A 22,670-nucleotide genomic window follows, 5' to 3' on the forward strand; every position below is an offset into this window, starting at 1 on the left:
TCATTAATCATAAAATGACATTTCTCCCAATTAAGGACAAGATTCGTCTCCTTGCATCTTTTAAGTACCTTAGCAAAATTACTCAAACAAACATCATAAGTGTTACCAAAAGTAGAAAAATCATCCATGAAAACCTCAAAAAAATTTCAATCATATAAATGAAAATTGCCATCATACCTCATTGAAATGTGACAGGTGCATTACATAAGCCAAAAGGCATTCACCTAAAAGCAAATGTACCATACATACGGGTAAAAGTAGTTTTATTTTTGTCTTCCGAGGCTACAACTATTTAATTGTATCCCGAATATCCATCTAAAATGTAATAAAATTCATTACCTACTAGTTGATCTAACATTAGATCCATAAAAGGCAATGGAAAGTGATTCTGACGAGTGACTTTGTTCAACTTTCTATAGTCAATACAGATTCTACAACCCGTGACAGTTCTCATCGGGATTAGCTCATTTTGTTCATTTTTACAATCGTGGTCCCAGCTTTCTTTAGTTCACATTGTACCGGACTTACCCAAGAGCTATCTTAGATGGGGTAAATAATTCCCGCATCTAACCATTTAATCACCTCCTTTCATACTACTTATTTTATGATATGGTTAAGTCTCCTTTGCCCATTAAATTTTCTTTTTACACCTTCTACTAAAATAATTTTATGCATACAAATTACACCTCTATGTTAGCTATGGTCCAACCAATTGCCTTTTTAAATTTCTTTAAAACAACAATCAATTGCTCCTCTTGACGCTCTGTTAAGTCTACTGAAACAATCACAGGCAAAGTAGAACTATTACCAAGATAAACGTATTTTAAATGGGACGAAAGTACCTTTAGTTTCAGTTTAGGCTGTTCCTCGATTGACAACTTGGGTTGTGTAAATTCTCAAACTTTCAACTCTAGCAGTTCAAATCGAGTGGTTGATCATAACTCCTCTGATTGGCTTCCACCAAAACCAAACTTTCATTACCTTTTTCATCTTCGGATGGTTTAGACCCTAAAGTGTTCTCCAACGGGTCTTCTTCAAAATTACTTTCCATAGAAACTAAGGTTTCTGATTCCTCAATTACTGAACACTTTTCCATTGAATCAGGAAATTTCATTGCCATCAAAATGTTAAATGTTACCTAATTGTCTTGAACTCGCATGGTGAGTTCCCCTTTTTGCACAAATATCAACATTCTTCCCATAGCTAGGAAAGGTCTCCAAAGGATGATTGAAACTTCTTTATCTACTTCAAAATCCAATACAATGAAATCAACAGGACAAATAAATTTATCAACTTTATCAACTCTTACCAAAACATCCTCGATCTTCCCTTTGGGTTATGCTAATGACCGATCTGCCAGTTGAAGTGTCACAATAGTGGGTCTTAGTTCACCTATTCCCAACAGCTTGAAAATGGATTTTTGCTTTAAGATGATGCTTGCTCCTAAGTCGCACAAAGTTTTACCACAATATGATTCATTGATGTTGCAAGGTATCATACAACTTCCAGGGTCTTTTAGTTTTAGAGGTAGCTTGTTATGTAAGAATGCACTACACTCCTTCATCAAAGTAACAATTTCACACTCACTAAGTCGTTTCTTCTTGGGCAAAATATCATTCATAAATTTCACATAGTTGGGCATTTTCTCTAAAACCTCCACTAATGGAATGTTTATGTGTAATTTTTTTTAAAACATCAAAGAACCTCTTGACTTGTACCTCTTGTTTTTGCTTATTCTACTAAAGTCTTTAAGGATATGGAACTCTAGGTTGACATTGACAACTTTTCTGAAGAGGTAAATCTGTAAAAGTAGGTGTTAGCTTTTTAGAATTCACTAGTTTAGGGTTTACCTCATCAGATTTTTTAGCATCTGATTTTTCTATTGTAAGGACTTCAACTGTTGGTTGACTTCCCATCTTTTCAATAGGCTTATCTTCAACCACAACCTCCTTAGGTTCCAAAAACTTACCACTTTGTAACTCGACTACCTTGCAATGTTCCTTACCCAAATTTCTCGAATTTTTTGCATCGCTTGGGAAGGCTAATTGTGGTCAACTACGAAGCTCAGTAGCTAACTGACCCATTTGGTTCACTAGATTTTTTAGTGTTGTTGCTTGAGTTTCAACAAGTGCTCCAAACTATTTGATGATGCAGCTTGAGGTGGTTTAGGGCTTTTTGGTTAAACCTTTCAGTTCAGTTGGGTCAATGTTGCATCTGATTATTTTTCGGTCCATTTCCTTGGTTACTACAGGAAAAGTTCAGATGATTCCACTACTAAGGATTGTAGAAGTTGGACTGTGGCCCTTGTCCACTTTTATTTTGATACTAGTTCCTTACATAATAAATTGATTCGAGATTTGAAGGGAAATTCTCAAATGAATACCAAACAACATCATATTGACTTGGTGATTGAGATGCAAAATCATTTAAACCATTAGTTGTAATTTTTTAACATAGAGGAAGTAGAAGATACCTGAACAGAGAGTTAAGTCAGTGCATCTACTTCATGTAGTCTAGCTACTCGTCTTCCTAAAACTACTCGATTTGTCGGCCATTGATAATTGTTGCTTGTGATGCTCTTGATGATCTCGTAAGCCTCGTTATAAGACTTAGACAAAATCACACCATTTGAAAAAGATATACCATTAATCTTGTGTGTGCATTGAGACCATTATAAAATGTCTCCAATTGGATACAATGAGGAATCCCATGATGAGGACAGTTACGAAGTAATTCTTTAAATTTTTCCCACGCCTCCTATAAAGACTCATTATCCAACTGTTGGAAAGTTGTTATCTCATTACGCAACTTTGCATTCTTACTCAGTGGAAAGTACTTAACCAAGAAACTTTCTCCTTATTCTTGCCTAGTAGATATTGAACTTGGCGGCAATGAATTCAGCCATGCTTGTGCTCGATCTTGCAACGAGTGTGGAAATAGTTTTAACCTCAGTGCATCTTCAGTCATAGTAGCTAACTTAAATGAATCACTCACCTCAATGAATAATCGAAGGTCTAACTGTGGATCTTCAATGGGCATACCATTGAACTGACCCACCGTTTGGAGCATTTGAAGTATCACTGGTTTCAATTCGAATTGGGCTGCCTCGATATCCAACCTTATAATTCCCGGGTTTAACTCATTGAACAGTGGCACAACGTATTGTCTGATGGCATATCCCTATCATCAGCAATAAGGATTGGATTGTGCACTTGTTCGACTCCATTACCTTGTCCATCATTTTGATTTCCAAGGTCCATCTCGGCTTGTCTTTGAGCAGATCTCTCACATCTTCTTTGTCTAAAACTCCACTAGATTTTAGGGTCCACGTGTAATAGATCAATGATTTGATCTATGCTTATAAAACACCTGAGAATAAATAAATAAAAAATACAAAAATAAATTATTACAGTTAAAAATTTAATAAAAAAATAAAAAACCAAATTGTAAAAATAATTTCACAAGGAATGATTAAGGCTAGAATCTTCGGCAATAGCGCCAAAAACTTGTAACGAGGAATATGCGCAAGTGTACATAGTCGTTCAAGTAATAAGCATGTAAAAATGAGTTATCATCTCTACAGAGACTGTGTATGTTAATCAATTAATTGTAAAGTTATAAATTCACAATTTGGTATAAAAACATAATATTTTGAGTTTTGGATGATTAGATTAAACTATCTAAATGCAAGATGATCCCTATGCAATTTAATCTAAATGAAAATAATCTAAATGTATGAATGAATGGCTTTAGCAACAAAAAAATCAACATAAAATAGGCTAGGATAATTTTATTAATCAACTCAATTAATTTTCGTCATGCTTAACAATGTTGGGAAAACATTCCATGGCAAGTCGATCTTTCATGAGTTTGGAAACCAAATTAAGTCATCTTGGAATCTTTTACTTAGTGAAATATGCATTTTACTGATCATATAAACAAAGTGTTTCTTATTATTTATGCGAGGTCATAGGGACATTTACGTTTGCAATAGTTTAATCACATAAACCTAAAAACTATGCAAGAGAATAGAGCTAACTAAAGATATTATGAACCTCTAATTTAGTCGGGTTTAATGATCTAAATTGAGCATTGCAGTTTTCAATTATTCGTCTACTAGCCATCGTCTGGTTAGGATCACTCAGCTAATCTAAATGCACCCAATCACGTATGAATGAAATAGATCTTAATTTTAATTGAAAACATGATTGGTTGAGGCACAAACATGTTAAACATGAATCAAATAAAACTTATTGAATTAACATAATCATCCTAGAAAATAGGATTTAAAATATCATCATTGATGTAAAAAACAATAAACACATTACAAACATAAGTAAATTACATAACAAGAGGAAAGAGTAAACTCTAATTCAGTCCAGTTGCCTTCAGGATCTTTTCTGACTAATGTGTTCCTCTGTTCTACTCGATGCTCCTTTTGCTAAGGGTTTCCTAAGGTGGCCGGCCAAAGAAAGGTCTTGACAAAACCTTATTTGGCTAAAGAATGGAAAGGAGACGGATGACTATGCAAGGGAAAATAATAGGAAAAATGGAAGAAAGTATGATGAATGGGAGAATGAATGAGAGATGAGTGTTGAAGGATGAGGGATGATTTGAGAAGTGATAGGTGCATGTTATTTATAGGTGAAGGTACAGGGTAGAGTTTGCTAAAAATATAATTTGAATTCCTTCTTTTTCTATCACACATGGCTGACCACATTTCAAGGTAAAGGGGATGACTTAGTATCCTCATTTTGAATTCAAACTAAGGCTATTAATAGCCATAAGGTAGACAGGTTCAATAACAAAATTGTTGGGCTAATTTCTTATTATTTTCCAACTATAAGTACCTTCAATTAAATACCCTAAAGCTTGCTTTTGGGCATCCATCTACTTGTGTCGAAACTGGGCTTTAATTTCCCCTTGTTGGATGGTTTCTCAGTCCAATAATTTAGCAGACATGTCCATCTTTTAGCATATCTTTTACTGGGTCAAATTATCAACCTCATGACCCAATTTGCATGGTCTTAGTGCCCACATGAATTGGTTTGTGCATGTCCATGTTTCATTCACATTAATCACATCTTCAATGGTCCTCCTACATAGTGAAAAATCACATATTAATAAATTAACATGAAATAATATAAAATATGTACAAAAATCATGTAATTAAACACAATTTCACATACTTTATAAATTCATGCCCAATATTACTAATTAAGTAAAATTCACTTATTTTAATAACAATTACTCAAGATGAACGTATTTATTAAGTAAAAAGGTGGTAAAAATAATAAAAAAAAACCCTATATAATTTTGAGTTTGCAACTATCCTTAATCAATACAAGGTCCAAATTATAATGGGTTGTAAAAGAACATGCATTGATGTTCAATGTGTCTCGATCCATTCAACGCCTAGCTGCACAAACCACTCTCTGATTCCTCTTCTGAGTCGAATCTTAAATCTAAATAGTATGACGAAGTAGACAATCTATGCTCCGCGGACCGACATCTCAGGCATGTTTCTAAATTTCTTTAAAACTCACTCGAATGGCTATTATTACAATACTTACAAACAAAAATTTCTCGCTGGTTCAATAGAACCTCTAGTATTAGCTTTTACAACATTCTGCTTTGGTCTGTCCTTTTTGACCCACTTTAAAGGTTGCAAATTCGGATCAATAAGACTAGACTTCCTCTTATTTTGCACCTTAGCCTTTTACCTCTTTTCGCTCTCCAAGCATTTATTCTCTTGCACTATTTTGGTCCTCTCAACCAAGGTCTCGAAAACTCATTCTAAAATTCCCAACATTGCCTGGGACACTGCATCATCCATAGTCTTATGGTTTCCTCCTTTAGTGCTAGATGCTTTCACGATGCCATTTTTCTTAGGGTCAGACACAAGTCCTTAAGAAGTAAACGAATAATCTTAAGCTACTCGATGTTACACTCTTTGAGATTTCATACCATAAGTTCTCATACCTCAAGTTTTCAAATCATTTTCTTTTAGGTCTACTATTTTATGTTAATATATATTTTAGAAATAAAATGTCTAATTGTTTCATAAGTGTTTACAATCTAAATATACAACTTTAATCTATAATTTTAAATAGCATAATCTTAATATTTATCTATAGTTTAACAGCAATAGTACTAACTTGAAAGGACATCGAAGTTCTCAAATTTAACTTTTTGAAAATATGGTAAAAATTTTCTTGTGGCTTGGTTCCCAAAATACCCCTTCAAAATATGCATGTAGACTCAAAACAAAAATCCACTATTCAAGTTTTGAACTCCGACTCTAATACCACTAAATGTAACCTCCCAAACCCAACCTAGAAGATATGGCTAGATTTTGAAGGCTACATTGGCCACCAAAATGACCTAGTAAAAACAATCAGATCCAAAACGTATTTTTAAACCATTTGCTTATCTTTTTGGATATAATATTTCCTCTTCGTAAAACAATCAAATGTTGAAATTCAATTTTGAAAACTTTTGTTTGCTTCAAAGAAAACGTGTTTGAGATAATCTCGTAGTTTATTAAAAATGTGTTGGGTTTAAAACCAATTTGTGTATAAAACTTTATCTGCAAAACTTTATGTTTTTGAAAACTTAGTTACATACTTACTTGAATTTCTTTATAAACCAATTTTCATATTTGCAGTAGAAAAGAATAAAAGTTGGATTTTTTCTTAAAAATCAATTTAATAAGATGAATTATATTGATCGATAAAATGTTAATAAGTTTAAAAATAGTATATCATGCACGCCAAATAAATCCCAAATAAAATAAAACTTACCCATACCACAATTCAATATAACAAGTTAATACAATCCTAAAATGATAACATACCAAAATAGACTTTAAGTACTTTAATTTAAAAATAATTATGAGAAACTCCTCTAAATGTCACCATCGAATCCAAACCGTGCAAAAAATATGAATGGGTTATACAGATCCTTGAGAATATGTGGAGGGTTATGTTATTAATTTTCGAGGTAGTTGGGAGGAGCATTTGCCTCTGGCAAAGTTTGCCTATAATAATAGCTTTTAGACGAGAATTCAGATGGCACCCTATGAGGCACTGTATGGCCAAAGGTATCAGACAGAGACACCTTTGTGTTGTATCGAGTTAGGTGAGAAGAAAATGTTGGGCTCGGATTTGGTTCAGGAGACTAAGGGCATGGTTAAGCTAATTCAAGATGGATTGTTAGCGGCACTGGATCAACAGAAATCCTATGCAGATTTGAAGAGGAAGTATATAGAGTTTAGTGTCGGGGATCAAGTATTGCTAAAGGATCGCCATAGAAAAAGGTTTTGAGATTTGGTTGAAAAGGAAACCTGAGCTCAAGGTTTGTTGGGCCATATAAGATCCTTAAGACGATTGGACTGGTGACTTATCAGTTAGAGTTACCTTTGGAGCTGGACTGTATCCATGACGTGTGCCACGTCTCTATGTTGTAGAGGTACCGATTAGACCCAACTCATGTGGTACCGATTAAGGAGATTTAGGTGAGGCCATATTTATCTTTTAAGGAGAAGCTAGTTCAGATCTTGGAGCATGAGGTTAAGGTTCAAAGGAAAAAGAAAATTCCACTAGTAAAGGTATTATGGCAAAATCATGGCACTAAGGAGGCTACTTGGGAGCCAGAGGACTCGATTCATTAATAATATCTTGATCTATTTTGGTCACGTAAATTTTAGGGACAATTTATCTTTAATTCATGAACAAGAGTGAGCATTAGCTTCGTGATTAAGAACAAGCACAATTACCTAAGTGACCCAAGTTCAATTCTCTTGTAACACTCCTAACCCGTATCCGTTGCTGGAATAGAGTTACGAAGCATTATCAAAAAATTTTAACTTAAAACATTTGATAACAATAATTTATAAAACACATCATATTCCATTCAAACACATGCATAACGTCTCCTTTTCAAGCCCTCGAGGCCTTAGAAACACTTTAGAAATGATTCGAGACTAACTCGAAAGCATTTAGAACTTCATGGCAAAAGATAGGAAAGTTCATACTACAGGGGTCACATGACCGTGTCACACGACCATGTGTCACAGACGGCTGAGACATACGCCCGTGTCTTAGGCCGTGTGGACAAGAAATAGGCTATTTCCAAGCCATTTCCTTCACCCTAAACATGCTCACACATACCAACCATTTGTACCTATTTCAAGCATTCAAAAATGTACCCAAAACTTGCATAATGGAGCTAAATCAATATGGTATCTATCTGTACAACCAATATGCCCAAAGGCACCTCAATCACAAATACCAAACATGTTTAAACATTTGCATAATTTTAGCCATTAACCAACCATACATTTCTCATCTAATTTCTTTACCAAACTTACCACCATGACCACGTGTCAAAATCATATACAAACATACCAAAATGGTCACCAAAACACACATCAATTTAACCATTCTAACAGTAACCATGAAAGCACCAAAATGCTAAGATATCATTATTCATAACACACTTATACATGTGTATATTTAATCACTTATAACTTAACTTGTTTCTATATCAAACATATCAAAATGACCTTACCATTGGGATCACTTCTCACATGCATCAAAACCATTTAAATGTCACCATTCTAGTCATTTCCAAATAGTTCCAACAACCAACATATATCCATACCAAATTATGCCCTAATGGTCATAATTCAAACAAACACACTTGACTAAATTTCATATCAAAACATGCCCTAAATGATCATTTTGCAAACAGGCCAACTCTTACCACTTTGATCATAAAAACCATGCATCAATTTGATCACATACACACCAGCCATTAAGCATCAAAGTAACATAAGTTTCACAAGTTCATAGTAACATTACATGCCATTATCATCAACTAAACAATAGACATATTCCACCTATACTTGTCATTATAACCACTACCAAAACATCAAAATCTACCGATAAAATTGATGGATAGTGTGATGGATCTCTGACTAGCTTCCAACCTGATCGAGCTTCCGATAATCTGTAAGGTAAAGGAAAATAACTACGTAAGCAATGTATGCTTAGTAAACTCGTATAAAATCTAAGCATGATATTCCATTTTAATGTTAAACTTTATAGAATAAACATAAATCTATGCCAATACTATAAGATCCATAAATGGATATAACCATCAACTCATAAATGAGTAAGTTTATTAATGTTTCATATTTATTGATCATTCATAACGTGATAAGATTTCATGAGACATAACATATATGATCAATCCCTTTTATAAAATTATGCATCTTTCTATTTACTTACTTTCCATTCTGTCCCCAATGCTTATCAAAAGCCTAAACAACATTATTAACTCTCGATTCAATGTATTTATCCATAGCATAAGCATTTTGCTCACAAATAATACATCATAATACATCCCAATTATGTACTTACCATTTCCTTTCCTTTTCTTACCCATTTCGTATGCATAGTACAAGCATAATCATAAACATCAATCATATCCACAAGCTTGGCATAAGCCCTAGCACATCAAAAACACATATTTGTTTATTTAAACATGATACATATGTATTTGACATGGAGAACCATTTTACTTGAGTATAATTCCATTGGATTTATCATCCATCACGACATATCATGTTTGTCCATATATCACCATTCCATTGAGTTTCCTATAAACATGTCTTAGTTCTTATTGAACACTTACCATTTCATCTGCATACACATAAGATATAAACATAACATTAACAATAGCCACAAGCTAGTGATTAAACACATAACTTAGAAATATAATCACATGGTAAGATATGGGTACATAACATAGCATCACTTATATTATACTTATCATCAACATGAATATTGTAACAACCCATTTTTCAGTGGCGTCAGAAACAGTATTTTCGGGGCCATCAAATCTGAAGATTAAGTTCGTAAATGTTATATTTAATATTTACGAGTTATTTGTGACTTTGAAAATATTTTTGATATAATGAATTTTATTTTATAAGCAATTTATTAAGTTTAAGTGGTAAGACCTTAAAGTCAAGTGGTTTTAGAAAATAAGGTATCGGGACCTCGCTTCAATAAACCAAGCCGTAAATATTTTTATAATTATTTACAGAGTATCATTAAGGTGTTATTAAAGTTTCGTTTAAAAATTTTAACGTTTCGATAGTTAATTAAGCGAAAAGGACTAAATCGTAAAAATTGAAAAAGTTAACCGCTATAAGTTTAAAGGTGTTAATTTATTAAAGAGTTATAATTGGATGGGCTTATTGAGTAAATTATCCATCCTAAATATAATGGGATGGTTGGATGCTTAAATTTCTTTTTATTATAAAATAATAAATAAAAAAAGGTTAATAAAAAATTAAAACATAAGCCATCATTTCTTTAACACTGAATGGCCATGTAAAGAAAGAAATGGAGAAGCTTCAAGTTTCATCCTTGCTTTGGACAATGCATGTAAGTCCATTTTAGCTCTGTTTTCAATAATTTTTATGTTTATGAGATCGTTGCAGCTAGGTCCAGCTAGCCCGTACCTTCGATTTTGAAACTGTTAAAGATTTTGAATGTTTCCATTGATGAATCGTATGATTTTTTATGTTAAATGATGAATATGGAATGTTTATTAAGAATTAAAGTATTTTGTTAAGTGATTTTTGATGAATTTATGGATTAGGGACTAAATTGTTAAATTAATAAAAGTACAAGGGTTTAATGTAAAATTATTGCACAAATGGGATGTTTTGGATACCATGAACATTTGGCTAAGCTCAATTTTGGGTAAAATGGTTAATTTGCATGTTTTGGGCTCAAGGACTAAATTGAACAAAAGTAAAACTTTAGGGGCAATTTTGTAAAAATGTCAAAAATGACCAATTTGCTTTACATTGTTTTATTGCCTAAATTGATAAATTGAATGAAATTATTAATTTTGATCAAGACCAGGTGGAAAATTAAGGAAAGTGGAAAATTACTAAAATGCCCCTAAACTTTGGTATTTTCGCAATTTAGCCAGGTAAGTTTATATGATCTGTATTTTGTATAATTTTGATTAAATTGAATGTTAATATGTTATTATATTGTGATTAAATCAAAATATATCTGTTAGTATGCAATTTACCGTGTTATGAAACGACGTATATCCAATGGCGTACGATGATTACCGAGCCCCATTTGAACCTGAAGAATTCGTAGGATACAAATGACATGCCATTATGGTTTACATGATTCGGGTGCTGGTCTTGAATGTCCTATCGATGGCTGAGGTCTGACTTGTGTTGCTGATACTCCACAGCTCATGTGAGCTGCATCGTGTAGCTACGTTCTAACTCACAGCTCGTGTAAGCAGACCCATTTTCACATCTCGTGTGAGCATACCGATTTATAGCTTGTATGAGCGTACATGTACAGGATTTGACGGATACAGTTATATAAGTTAGCACACTATGTGTGAGCTATCTCGGGTATCCAACTGTATTCTAAATGGTTCAACGGGCATTATTCATAAAGGAAATGGTAAAAGTTTGACACAAACTAAAATATGAACACATGTGAATTACATTGAATTGGTGGTTCATGGTATAGTGAAATTTGAAATGGATGATATATGCATATGATACATGTTTAAATGTTATGAATATCCATGATTATATTGCTTATGTTATATGCTTATATGACTAACATGTTTGATGTAAATGCTTCGGCTTTGGCCAAGTTGTGGTTGGATTACTCCATGTTAAACTTATAAGTTATGCATTGAAATGGTAAGTGCTCAAATGGAAATATGCTTTTGTTCATGAAAAAGTGGTAAGGTTTAAATTATGTAATTCGTTATGAAATGGTTTATCATGTGGTTAATTCCTATAAAGGAGCTATGTTTAAATGCACTAGCTTGTGGCATGATTGAATGATATGCTAATGTCTTGTGTGCTATGCATATGAAACGGGTGTGGAAATGTAATGAAATAGTAAGTTCATACTTGAAGTGTAGAATGATGAAAAAGGGAATGATGAATTGAATTGATGTTGTTATTTGTGCTAATGAGAGTAAATGTAATGAAAAGTAATGAAATGCAAATGAAAATAAGAAAATTTGAAAGGGTTTAAAGTTATTTAAAATCCTAGTATGCTAGGGATGATATGTATAAGTGATGCTGTGGATTTATTCACTTTTTGAGTTATTGAATATGGCTTCATGAATCTTGCGGTATTGGTATAGGATTATTCTTGATATATATAAATTTCATATTTGAAATGGATTGATATGACTAAAGTTTATACGAGCTTATTAAGCATTCATTGCTTACGTATTTCTTTTTCCATTACTTTTCAGATTATTGAAAGCTCAATCGGGTTAGAAGCTAGTCGGAGATCCATCACACTATCCATTGGCTCTATCGGTACTTTTGTATGTTTCGATTTTGGTTATAATGGCATGTATAGGCATTTTTTGCTAATGTTTGGCCTATGCGTTTTGGTTGTTGAAATAGCCATATGGTTTGGCTTGTGTTATGGTATCTTGGTTGTGATTATGGTATTTTTAATGTTGACAAAGGTTTGGTTTTTGGCATGTATATAAATGGCTTTAAATTGGTTGATATAATAGCTTATGATGATAAAAAAAGGTTTAAGTTAGAATGATTGATTAAGTATGCATATTGTATATGTCTTGTGGTTGGTATGAATGTGGTAAATTGGTACATTTGTTATAAAGGACATATGTGATCTTTGGTGCAAATTGTTGAATTGTATATTTGGTATTTTTTGTTAGGTAAAGTAAACAGTGTGTTGTTGATGCAAGCTTAATCAAAAGTTCATTGAACATTTTGGCTAATTTGAATATGTAATGGTACATGTTTAGATAATGAGTTTGAGGTGCCATTAGGCATATTGGTTGTATGTTGTTATACCTTATTTGAATGGTTTGATTATGCATGGTTTTGGTGCATGTTGTAAGGCTTGTATTACGTGCAAAAGTGCTAGTAGGTACATGCGGGTGAGAAAATGGCTTGAAAATGACCTATTTTTCGTCCACACGGGAAGAGACACGGGCATGTGTCTCAGTCTGTGTGACACATGTACAGGCAAATGACCATGTGTCCCCTAAAACTTTCAAATGGTTGCAAGTTAGGCTGTTACACGGCATAGCACACGGTCTGGCATAGTGGCATGTGAAGCCATTTAGAGATGTACATGGCCTGACTACACAACCGTGTGACCCGCTACAGTTTGTAAATTTTCATCTTTTTTTGAAAAATGCTATATGTTTTTTATTTAGTCCCGAATTTTTTCTAATGTGTTTTTAGGGCCTCGAGGGCTTGTATAATGGACAATACATATGTTATTGATTGGTTTTGCTGTGATTGATGATATGAATTAAATGTTCTTAAATTTTTTATAGTTTTGAAACATAAACTTCGGTAATGCTCCATAACCCTATTTCAACGATAGATACGGGTTAGGAGTTTTACAATTATTCATACTTTGCTCATTGGTACATCATGCCTTTCCATATTTTTCATAGTGAAGTCAATCGAAACACTTACCAGAGTTCACACAAAGTGTGCTAAACGATAGTTGTAACCGACCCTTTTCATATTCGATGGTTGAAACCATCCCTTTTAATTAATCGATGGTTGTCACCAACCCTTTTCATAGTTGATGGTCGCCACCATCCCTTTTTATAATCGATAGCTAGAGCTGTCCATTTTCATAATCGACAGCTGAAGCTATCCCTTTTCATATTCGATGGTCGTCACCATCCCTTTCATAGTTGATGGTCGTCACCATCCTTTTTCATAATCGATAGTCGAAGCTATCCCTGTTCATATTCGATAGCCGAAGCTATCCCTTTCATATTCAATGGCCAAAACTATCCCTTTTCATAATCGATAGTCGAAGCTATCCCTTTTCATTGGTCGATGATCACTGATACCCCTAAAGTTTTATTTTTATTAAATTTAGTCACTGAGCCTATAACATGCAAATTAACAATTTTGAACCAAAATTGAGCCTAGCCAAATACTTATGGCATCCAAAAATTCCCATTATTGCAACAATTTCACATCAAATCCTTGTATTTTTAGTATTTTAACAATTTAGTCCCTAACCAATAAATTCATCAAAAATCACTTAAGAAAATACTTTTAAATAACAACTAATATTTAAAATTTATCATTTAACAAATAATATTTCAAATTAATCATTTAACACCTAAAATCTCAAGGTTCATCAATGGCAACATTTACAATCTTTAACAGTTTCAAAATCGAAAGTACAGGCTAGCTAAACCTAGTTGTAACGATCTCAAAAACATAAAAATTATTAAACACGGGGCCAAAATCACATACCATGCATGAAATTTCACCATGGTTGAAACTTAGCTTCATGCTTCCATGGACATTTGGTTGATGAAGAAGAAAACCAAAAAAGATGATAAAACTTTAGCCTTTTGTTTTTTATTTGCTTTAATTAAATTTATCAAATTACCATTTTAACCTTGGTTAATAATTAAATAAAACACCAAATTCATGCCCATAATTTTCCACTAACTCCTTGAATGGTTTAGTTACCATTCAAGTCCTTTTACCTTTATTCAATAAGCCATTTAATCATTCAAATCAAATAGTGATCAAATTTTACATCTTTTATGATTTAGTCTTTTTTTATTAATTAACTATCGAAACGTTAAAAATTTTCAATGAAACTTTAATACCACCTTAATTACACTCTGTAAATATTTATAAAAATATTTATGACTCAATTTATAGAAACATGGTCCCGATACCTCATTTTTTAAAACCAGTTGACCTTAGGGTCAAACCACTTGAACTTAATAAATCACTTAAATAAAATAAATTATCAAATGAAAAAACTTTTCAAAGTCACATTTGACTCGTAAATATTAAATAATAATATTTACAAACGTACTCGTCAGATTCGGTGACCCCAAAACCACTGTTTCTAACACCACTAAAAAACGGGTTGTTACATCCCTTCTCCTATTTTTATTTTTAATTTAGGCATTAATATCTCTGTCAAACCCCCTTTTTCACCCATATTTGTTACTATATAAGGGAGATTCTTTCCTTCATTATTTTTCTCCTCCTTCCTTTCTTATCTCCATTTTCACTCCTCTTGTTTCACACATTCCCTTTGTTTTGCCATCTTGTGTATCTAGACAAAACAAATTGTTTTGTTTCTCTTTTCTTTTTACTCTATTCTCTTATCTTTTTTCTCTCCTTTTCCAATAGGCACCACTTTTTCACATTTTAACAACCATATCACCACCTTTGACCATCATTGAAAAACTAAACCACCACCACCATACCACCATCCCTTCCCTCTCATCCTTTTCTTGCCATTATCGGACTGCTGCCGCTGTCATCGCCATCACCTGATTTTCTTCCTTTCTTCTCCTCTTTCCCATTCGTTGCTCAAAATCAAACCTTTATCACTCCTTTCCTATTTCTAATTGATTTTATTTTTATTATTATCCTATTCGTTTTATAATAATATACTCACTTCTTTTTGTTTGGTTTTCTCCATAGCCATCCCTTTATCATTCTCTCAAGATTCTTCGATTAAATCTTAATTTTTCTGATTTAATCATTACAAAGTAAATAAAGATTGGAATAGTCTAATTTTGAACTCTTTTATTTTGGAAGGGCTCAATTTAACATGTTACATGTCCATATGGTATTCGTCAAAGGTGACAATTAGAATCGCTTGGATTTGCCTTAGTGCACAAGAAATTATTAAATCTCTGTCATTGATTGATAGAGTAAGTTCCTTAAAATGATTTTGTAATGCCCTATATTTCGGGGTTAGAAGTTCTGAGATTTGTAGGTAAGGGTCAGTGGCTAGATCAGGCAATTGAGTTTGTTTCTGTATTCTAGTGTCAGAATGGGCCTACTGGTTTGGTGGTTGGTTATGTCTTAGCTTAGTCTGGGGTCTCGGGTTTGAGTCCTCAGGTGTGCTAGTGGGAAATTATTTTTGTACCTTTTATTTTTTTGGAGTTAAAGATAGTTATTAATTTTAACTTTATTTTTTATTATATTGATTCGTTTATTTTGGTTTTTATTATTTTTATTATTTGGAAAAAAAAGGAAGTTTTGCACGTTCTCTTCTATTTTCTTCCTGGACGTTGTCTCCCTCTTCCTTTTTGGTTTTTTTTCCAATTGAGAGATTTTCTTCTCTTTCTTTCCCTCTGTTGGTTCCCCAATTAATTTCGGGTTTATCATCGTTATTGTGACTGGTGGGTCTCTGTGTTGGCTTTGGGAGCGAATCGAACGATTCGAGTGCTTATCTTACAAATCAGGTGTGGGTTTCAAACCTCTTCTCTTCTATCTTTGATTTGTTAATTCAATTTTGTAGTATTTGATAATCTTGAGTGTGTACCGAACTAGGTATTGGTACAGAATTGCTGTGAAATTCGGTATCTTTTGTGTGTGTTCTGAACTGCCTTTTTTGACATGAAATTGATGTTGAGTCTAGAGGATTTCTGTAAGATTCTGTTGTTTCAATAGTTATTAACAACTTGGGTTTGTTCTAATGTCGCAAAAATGATATTTTGGCCAGTTTCTGTGTGGTTTTATGACCAAATAGTTGGCCACACGGCTGTATGCCCCAACACGGATAGTTCACACAATTGTGTGCAGCTGGGAATTAGGGTTTCTGGGCTAATTTTAGTGCCAGAGGGCTGTGTAGCTGATTTGGGGAAATTAGTCGATTTCCACATGGTCGTGCCCCCTAGGCAGATGGGCGTATGTGTTTGGGAATTAGGGGTTTAATAATTTAGTGCCATACGGCCGTGTGGCTAATTTGGGGATTTAGGGATCCCACATGAGCATGTGTTTTGGACACACGACCGTTTCTGGTAGGAGCACTGGCGTGTGAGACCCTCACACGGCCGTGCCTGCCTTGTACTCTATTTTAGTACAAACGGACAGGGAGTTACACGGCTGGGTCACACGGCCATGTCCCTAGGTCACACGGGCATGTGCCTCCTCCCGCACGGGCATGTACCCCTCCACATAGGTGTGTTGACCCCTACATGGCCTAGGCATTTTCACACGGCCAGAGCACACGGCCATATGTGGCCCGACCTTGCTAAATTTTGTCCTGTGTCAAATTAAATCTTGATTGTGATTTGTGTGTTCAAACTCCTAGCTAAGTCTTAGCAAGGGTGATTGAGACTCTGATTCAGTCTAAATTGTTGTGGGTTGTATAGATATACCCTTATTTAAGCATATTGTTTGTTGTTACTTGAGGATACTATGCAATTCATTCTGAATCCGGGTAGCTGAATGTATGCAATTCTGGTTCTGAGTGATTGGTGTGTGAATGGTTGTTTATAGTGCACATTCGGTGACTGCACAAAAATTCCGTAATTGGTTGACTGGATGTGAGTTTCTGTGTCTGAATGACTGTCTGAAAATTTTGTATTTTGATTTTGTACGTCTGTCTGCATACATGCATTTGCATAAAATTTTGGGGTTTTGGTTGTGAAAAGAACGAAGACTATTCTGATCTGACAGTGAAACTGTAACCTATCTATACAGCAGTTTACTGTATTGTATCGCATATACGTCAACTTTGTTGCGTATTATTATCTGATCTAGCAGTTCAAACTGCAACATGTCTGTACAACGGTTTTCTGCAATGCAGTATACAAAATATACGATAACTTTGCTATGTATTATTATCTAAGTGGCTTAGTCCACATACATTGTGTGTAGGGTTGGATGGGCCTTTTGAGGTCTTACAGGATGTGTTTGGATGGATGAGCTTAAACAACTTTTATGGGGTGTGATCGGGGGACAGAGTGGTGTTTTCGCTGGATGGGTGGGTTTTGATATTTGACTGCATTCATACGCATTTGGATGTGAGCTCTTGTAAACAGAAAAATAAATAGGATTTTTCCTATGTAACTTATCACCTTTTTACTTAAATCTGTTGTTAAAACTAAGTAACTGTTTAATAAATTAATGAAATATGTGAAAATATGAAATTAGGACATAGAAATTATTAAAATGTGATTTTATACTTTATTATATAGTTTTCATGCAATAAATGGCTTATTTTATATTAATTTGAATATATTTTTTAAGACATAAAGTAGGCCATGCATGATTAAATTAAATGATAAAATATAAAATTATATTTAATAATTCATTTTAAAATATTTCATTAATAATTTGGGTTTTAATTAATTAATTAAATTTGATAAATTTAATTCTTTGGTCCTCTATCTTGTTGATTTATTCTCGACAGGTCTGATAGCAGTGTTGGATTACAAAATCGTCCAAATTGGAGACCAAGTCAACCTAAAATTCGGTTGGACATGGCTGTCCATAAACCACTCTTTGGTTTAATTACACAAGGTCTTTACAGAGTTGAAGAAATTAGAGATTTACCTAAAGATTTGCACTTGACCGAGTCTCAGTCCTGAGTTGTTGTGGCACTCAAATTCAATAAAAATCAAGAAAAAATCATCTCAACTTGCTCAATTTATGGCCGGCCACCCATGAAGATGCTTCAAAAGATGAAAACTCCTACTTTTAGCAAACTATCTCTCGCTCCTCACCAATAAATAAGGCCCTCTCATTCCTTCATTCATATCCCTTAATCATCCCTCAAGCAACCATCAAGCTTCATTCTCTCTTTTTCTCTTAGATTTTTCCATTCCCAAACCTAGCACCATCTCTTTATAGAGATTTTAGCAATTAAGCCTATTAAAGAACCCTTGGTCGGCCTCCTCGGAGAACCATCAGCAAAGGAGCAAAGCAAAGGAACGAAGGAGTCTCATTAGTCAGAGTCTTGGGTGACAGCCACTCTGAATTGGGTTTAATCTTTCTTTTCTTTAACTTAATGTAAATATCTTTGTTATGTATTCTTTGTTCTTGTTTACAATAAATTTTGCTTAATTTTATTTAAGCTAGGATGATTACGTTGAGTAAATAATATTTATTTGATTCATGCTTATAATGTTTGTGCCATAATCAATCCTGTTTTTAATTAAAATCAAGTCTATATTTTGTTCATACGTGATTGAAATGCACTTGAATTGGCTGAGCGATCCTAACCAGACGATGGCTAATGGACGCATAATTGAAATGTTCATGCTCAATTTAGATCCTAACACGATTAAATTGTAGGTTGCTTAACAACTCTAACCAAGCTCTGTTATCTGCATAGTTTTTAGATTTGTGTGATTAAATTGTTTCAAACCTAACACGTCCCTGTTACCTCACATGAATGCTTAGAAACCCTGAGTAAATAAGGATCAGTAAAATGTGTATTTACTAAGTAAAGGATTCCAAAACGACCTAATGTGGTTTCCAAACTCATTGAAGATCGAGTTGCCATGAAGTGTATTTCCGAATTTTATTAAGCCTGTTGATAATAAATTGAGTTTAGTTAATGTAATTTTCCTAGTTTATTTATGTTATAATTGTTGCAAATTGTGTTTAATTTTACTAAAATCTATTTCATTCATATAGTTTGCATACTTAGGATAAATTGCATTGGGGATCATTGCATTTAGTTTAATATATTTTAATCACCACTTCTCAACTATATTGTGTTTTTATTTACCAAATTGTTAATATAATTTTACAAATTAAGTGACTTAGCACAAATACAATCCCTGTGGAGACGATAACTCGATACTTACTTGTTAATTGATAACGACCGTGTACTCTTGCACAAACGTACACATTACAAGTTTTTGGTGTCGTTGCCAGGGATTGTCAACTATTGCCATAGTCATTATTTTTCGTGAAATTATTTATTTTCAATTTGATTTATTTCTAACATTACTAACTTATTCTTTTTAATTTTTGTGATTTTCTTTTCAACTGTTTATGAGCATGGATCGAATTATTGATTTACTCCCTATAGACCCTGAAATTGAACAAACAACTCAAAGACAAGTCGAGATGGACCTTGGAAATCAGAATCAAGACCAAGGTAATGAAGCTGATCATGTACGAAATCCTATCCACATTGTCGATGATAGGGATCGATGCATCAAACAATATGTTGTGCCACTTTCCAGTGAGTTAAACCCAAGAATTAGAAGGTCAGATATTGAGGCAACCCAGTTTGAATTGAAACCAGTAATGTTTCAAATGCTACAAGCGGTGGACAAATTTAATGGTATGCCCACGGAAGATCCACATCCACCTTCGATTGTTTATGGAGGTGAGTGATTCATTCAAGATAGCCGGTGTGACTGAAGACCCACTGAGGTTGAATTTGTTTCTGTACTCGTTGCGAGATCAAGCACGAGCATGGCCCAATTCGTTGCCACCAAGTTTCATATCTACATGGTAACAATTAGAAGAGAGATTTTTGGTTAAGTATTTCCCACCTAGCAAAAACGCTAACTTAAGGAATGAGATAAAAATTTTCCAACAATTGGATGACGAGTCTTTGTAGGAGGCTTGGAAGCGACTCAAGGAGTTACTTCATAAGTGTCCTCGTCATGGGATTCCTCACTGTATCCAGTTGAAGACATTCTATAATGGTCTCAATGCACATACAAGATTGATGGTAGATGCTTCCGCGAATGATGCAATTTTGTCTAAGTCTTATAATGAGGCTTGTGAGATCATCTATAGGATCGTGAGTAATAACTATCAATGGCCAACAAATCGAACAACTTCAGGAAGACGTGTAGCTAGAGTTCATGAAGTTGACTCCCTCACTTCATTATCGGCTCAGGTATCGTTTATTTTCTCTATGTTAAAATAGTTAATCGCTAATAGTACTAATAATTTTCCTACTCAGCCACCAAGTCCGTTTGAAATAGTTTCCTATGTGTACTGTGGGAAAGGTCATTCTTTTGAGAATTCTTCATCAAATCCTAAGTCAGTGTACTATGTGGGGAATCAATATCAAAATAGGAGTGGACAAGGACCCTAGTCCAACTTCTACAATCCTTCATGCCATAATCATCCTAACTTTTCTTGGAGCAACCAAGGAACTGGACCAAACAACAACTTATTACAGCAAAGACCCAACTAATCTCAAGGGTTTAATTAGCAAGCTCCAAAACCACCTCAAGTTGAGGCATCAAACAGTTTGTAGAACTTGTTGAAAGTGTACATGGAAAAGAATGACGCTTTGATCCAAAGCCAAGCAATAACACTGAAAAATTTGGAAAACCAAATAGGTCAATTAGCTATAGAGCTATGTAATAAACACAAGGAACCTTGCTGAGCGATACTGAGAATCCAAGAAATTTGGGTAAAGAATATATGAAGGAAGTAGCATTGTGAAGTGGTAAAATTTTAGAACCCCGATTGATTGTTGTCGAAGAGAAGCTCGTTGAAAAGAATCAACCAGCTGTTGAAGTTCCAACACCAAAGGAATCAGAAACTGCAAAGTTTGACGAGGTAAACCCTGACTTAGTGAATTTAGATATTTTAACACATTCTTTGGATGCAGATTTACCTACTCAGAAAAGTTGTCCGGTTTAATCGAAAGTTCCATCACCTCCATATCCGCAAAGATTGCAATAAAACAAACAAAAATAGGAGGTGCAATTCAAGAAGTTTTTAAATGTTCTGAAGTAGTTACACATCAATATTTTTTTGGTAGAGGCTTTAGAACAAATGTTTAATTATGTGAAGTTTATGAAAGATATACTGTCCAAGAAGAAATGACTGAGTGAGTATGAGACTGTTGCCTTGACAAAAGGGTGCAGTGCATTCCTACAGAACAAACTGCCACTAAAATTGAAAGACCCAGAAAGCTTTACTATACCCTGTAACATTGGTGAATCTTACTGTGCTAAAGCTTTGTGAGACTTAGGAGCGAGTATCAACTTGATGCCTAAGTCTATCTTCAAGATGTTAGGGATAGGTGAAGTAAGACCTACAACTGTGATGCTTCAGCTAGCGGGTCGATCTTTAGCATATCCCGAAGAAAAGATTGAGGATGTTTTGGTAAGAGTTAATAAATTTATTTTTTCTGTTAATTTCATTGTCTTAGATTTTGATGCAGACAAAGAAGTGCCGATCATCCTTGGGAGACCTTTTTTAGCCACAGGAAGAACGTTAATTGCTGTGCAGAAAGGACAACTCACCATGCGAGTTCAAAATGATCAGGTAACCTTTAACATTCTTAAAGCGATGAAATTTCTCGATCCGGTAAAGGAGTGTTCAGTTATGAAAGAGATAGGAACCTTGGTTTCTATGGAAAGTAATTTTGAAGAAGATCCATTGGAGAAAGCCTTAGATTTTGACCCTTTGGAGGATAAAGAAGGTGAAGAAAACATTGTTTTGATGGAAGCCAATCTGGGAAATTTTATTCAATCCACACGGTTGAAATACATTTGAAATACGGCTAAAAGAGTCAGAGAATTTGTGCAACCCAAGTTGTCAATTGAATAACCACATAAACTCAAACTAAAGGTATTTCCTTCCCATTTGAAATACGTTTATTTAGGTGATTGTTCTACTTTGCCTGTGATTATTTCAGCGAAACTGACGAAAGATCAAGAGGAGCAATTAATTAGTATTCTAAAGAAATTTAAGAAAGGAATTAGTTCGACCATAGCTGATATTCGAGGTATAAGCCCTTCTTTTTGTATGCATAAAATCATTTTAGAAGAAGGTAAAAAAGCTCGAATTGATGGGAAAAAGAGGCTCAATCCTATTATGA

General features: G+C 34.0%; 2 non-coding genes across 2 annotated transcripts; one reads left to right on the plus strand and one right to left on the minus strand.

Annotated features, from left to right (window-relative positions):
• Positions 1–2,704: 2,704 nt before the first annotated feature.
• Positions 2,705–2,811, plus strand: LOC121222836 (small nucleolar RNA R71). The gene has a single exon (XR_005920206.1). It is a non-coding gene; the product is annotated as a small nucleolar RNA R71 (small nucleolar RNA).
• A 17,576-nt stretch (positions 2,812–20,387) lies between these two features.
• On the minus strand, positions 20,388–20,494 carry LOC121222810 (small nucleolar RNA R71). The gene has a single exon (XR_005920181.1). It is a non-coding gene; the product is annotated as a small nucleolar RNA R71 (small nucleolar RNA).
• Positions 20,495–22,670: the final 2,176 nt, after the last annotated feature.

Source organism: Gossypium hirsutum, chromosome D10 (genome assembly GCF_007990345.1).
Source record: "Gossypium hirsutum isolate 1008001.06 chromosome D10, Gossypium_hirsutum_v2.1, whole genome shotgun sequence".
In the NCBI taxonomy this organism is placed as follows: domain Eukaryota; kingdom Viridiplantae; phylum Streptophyta; class Magnoliopsida; order Malvales; family Malvaceae; genus Gossypium; species Gossypium hirsutum.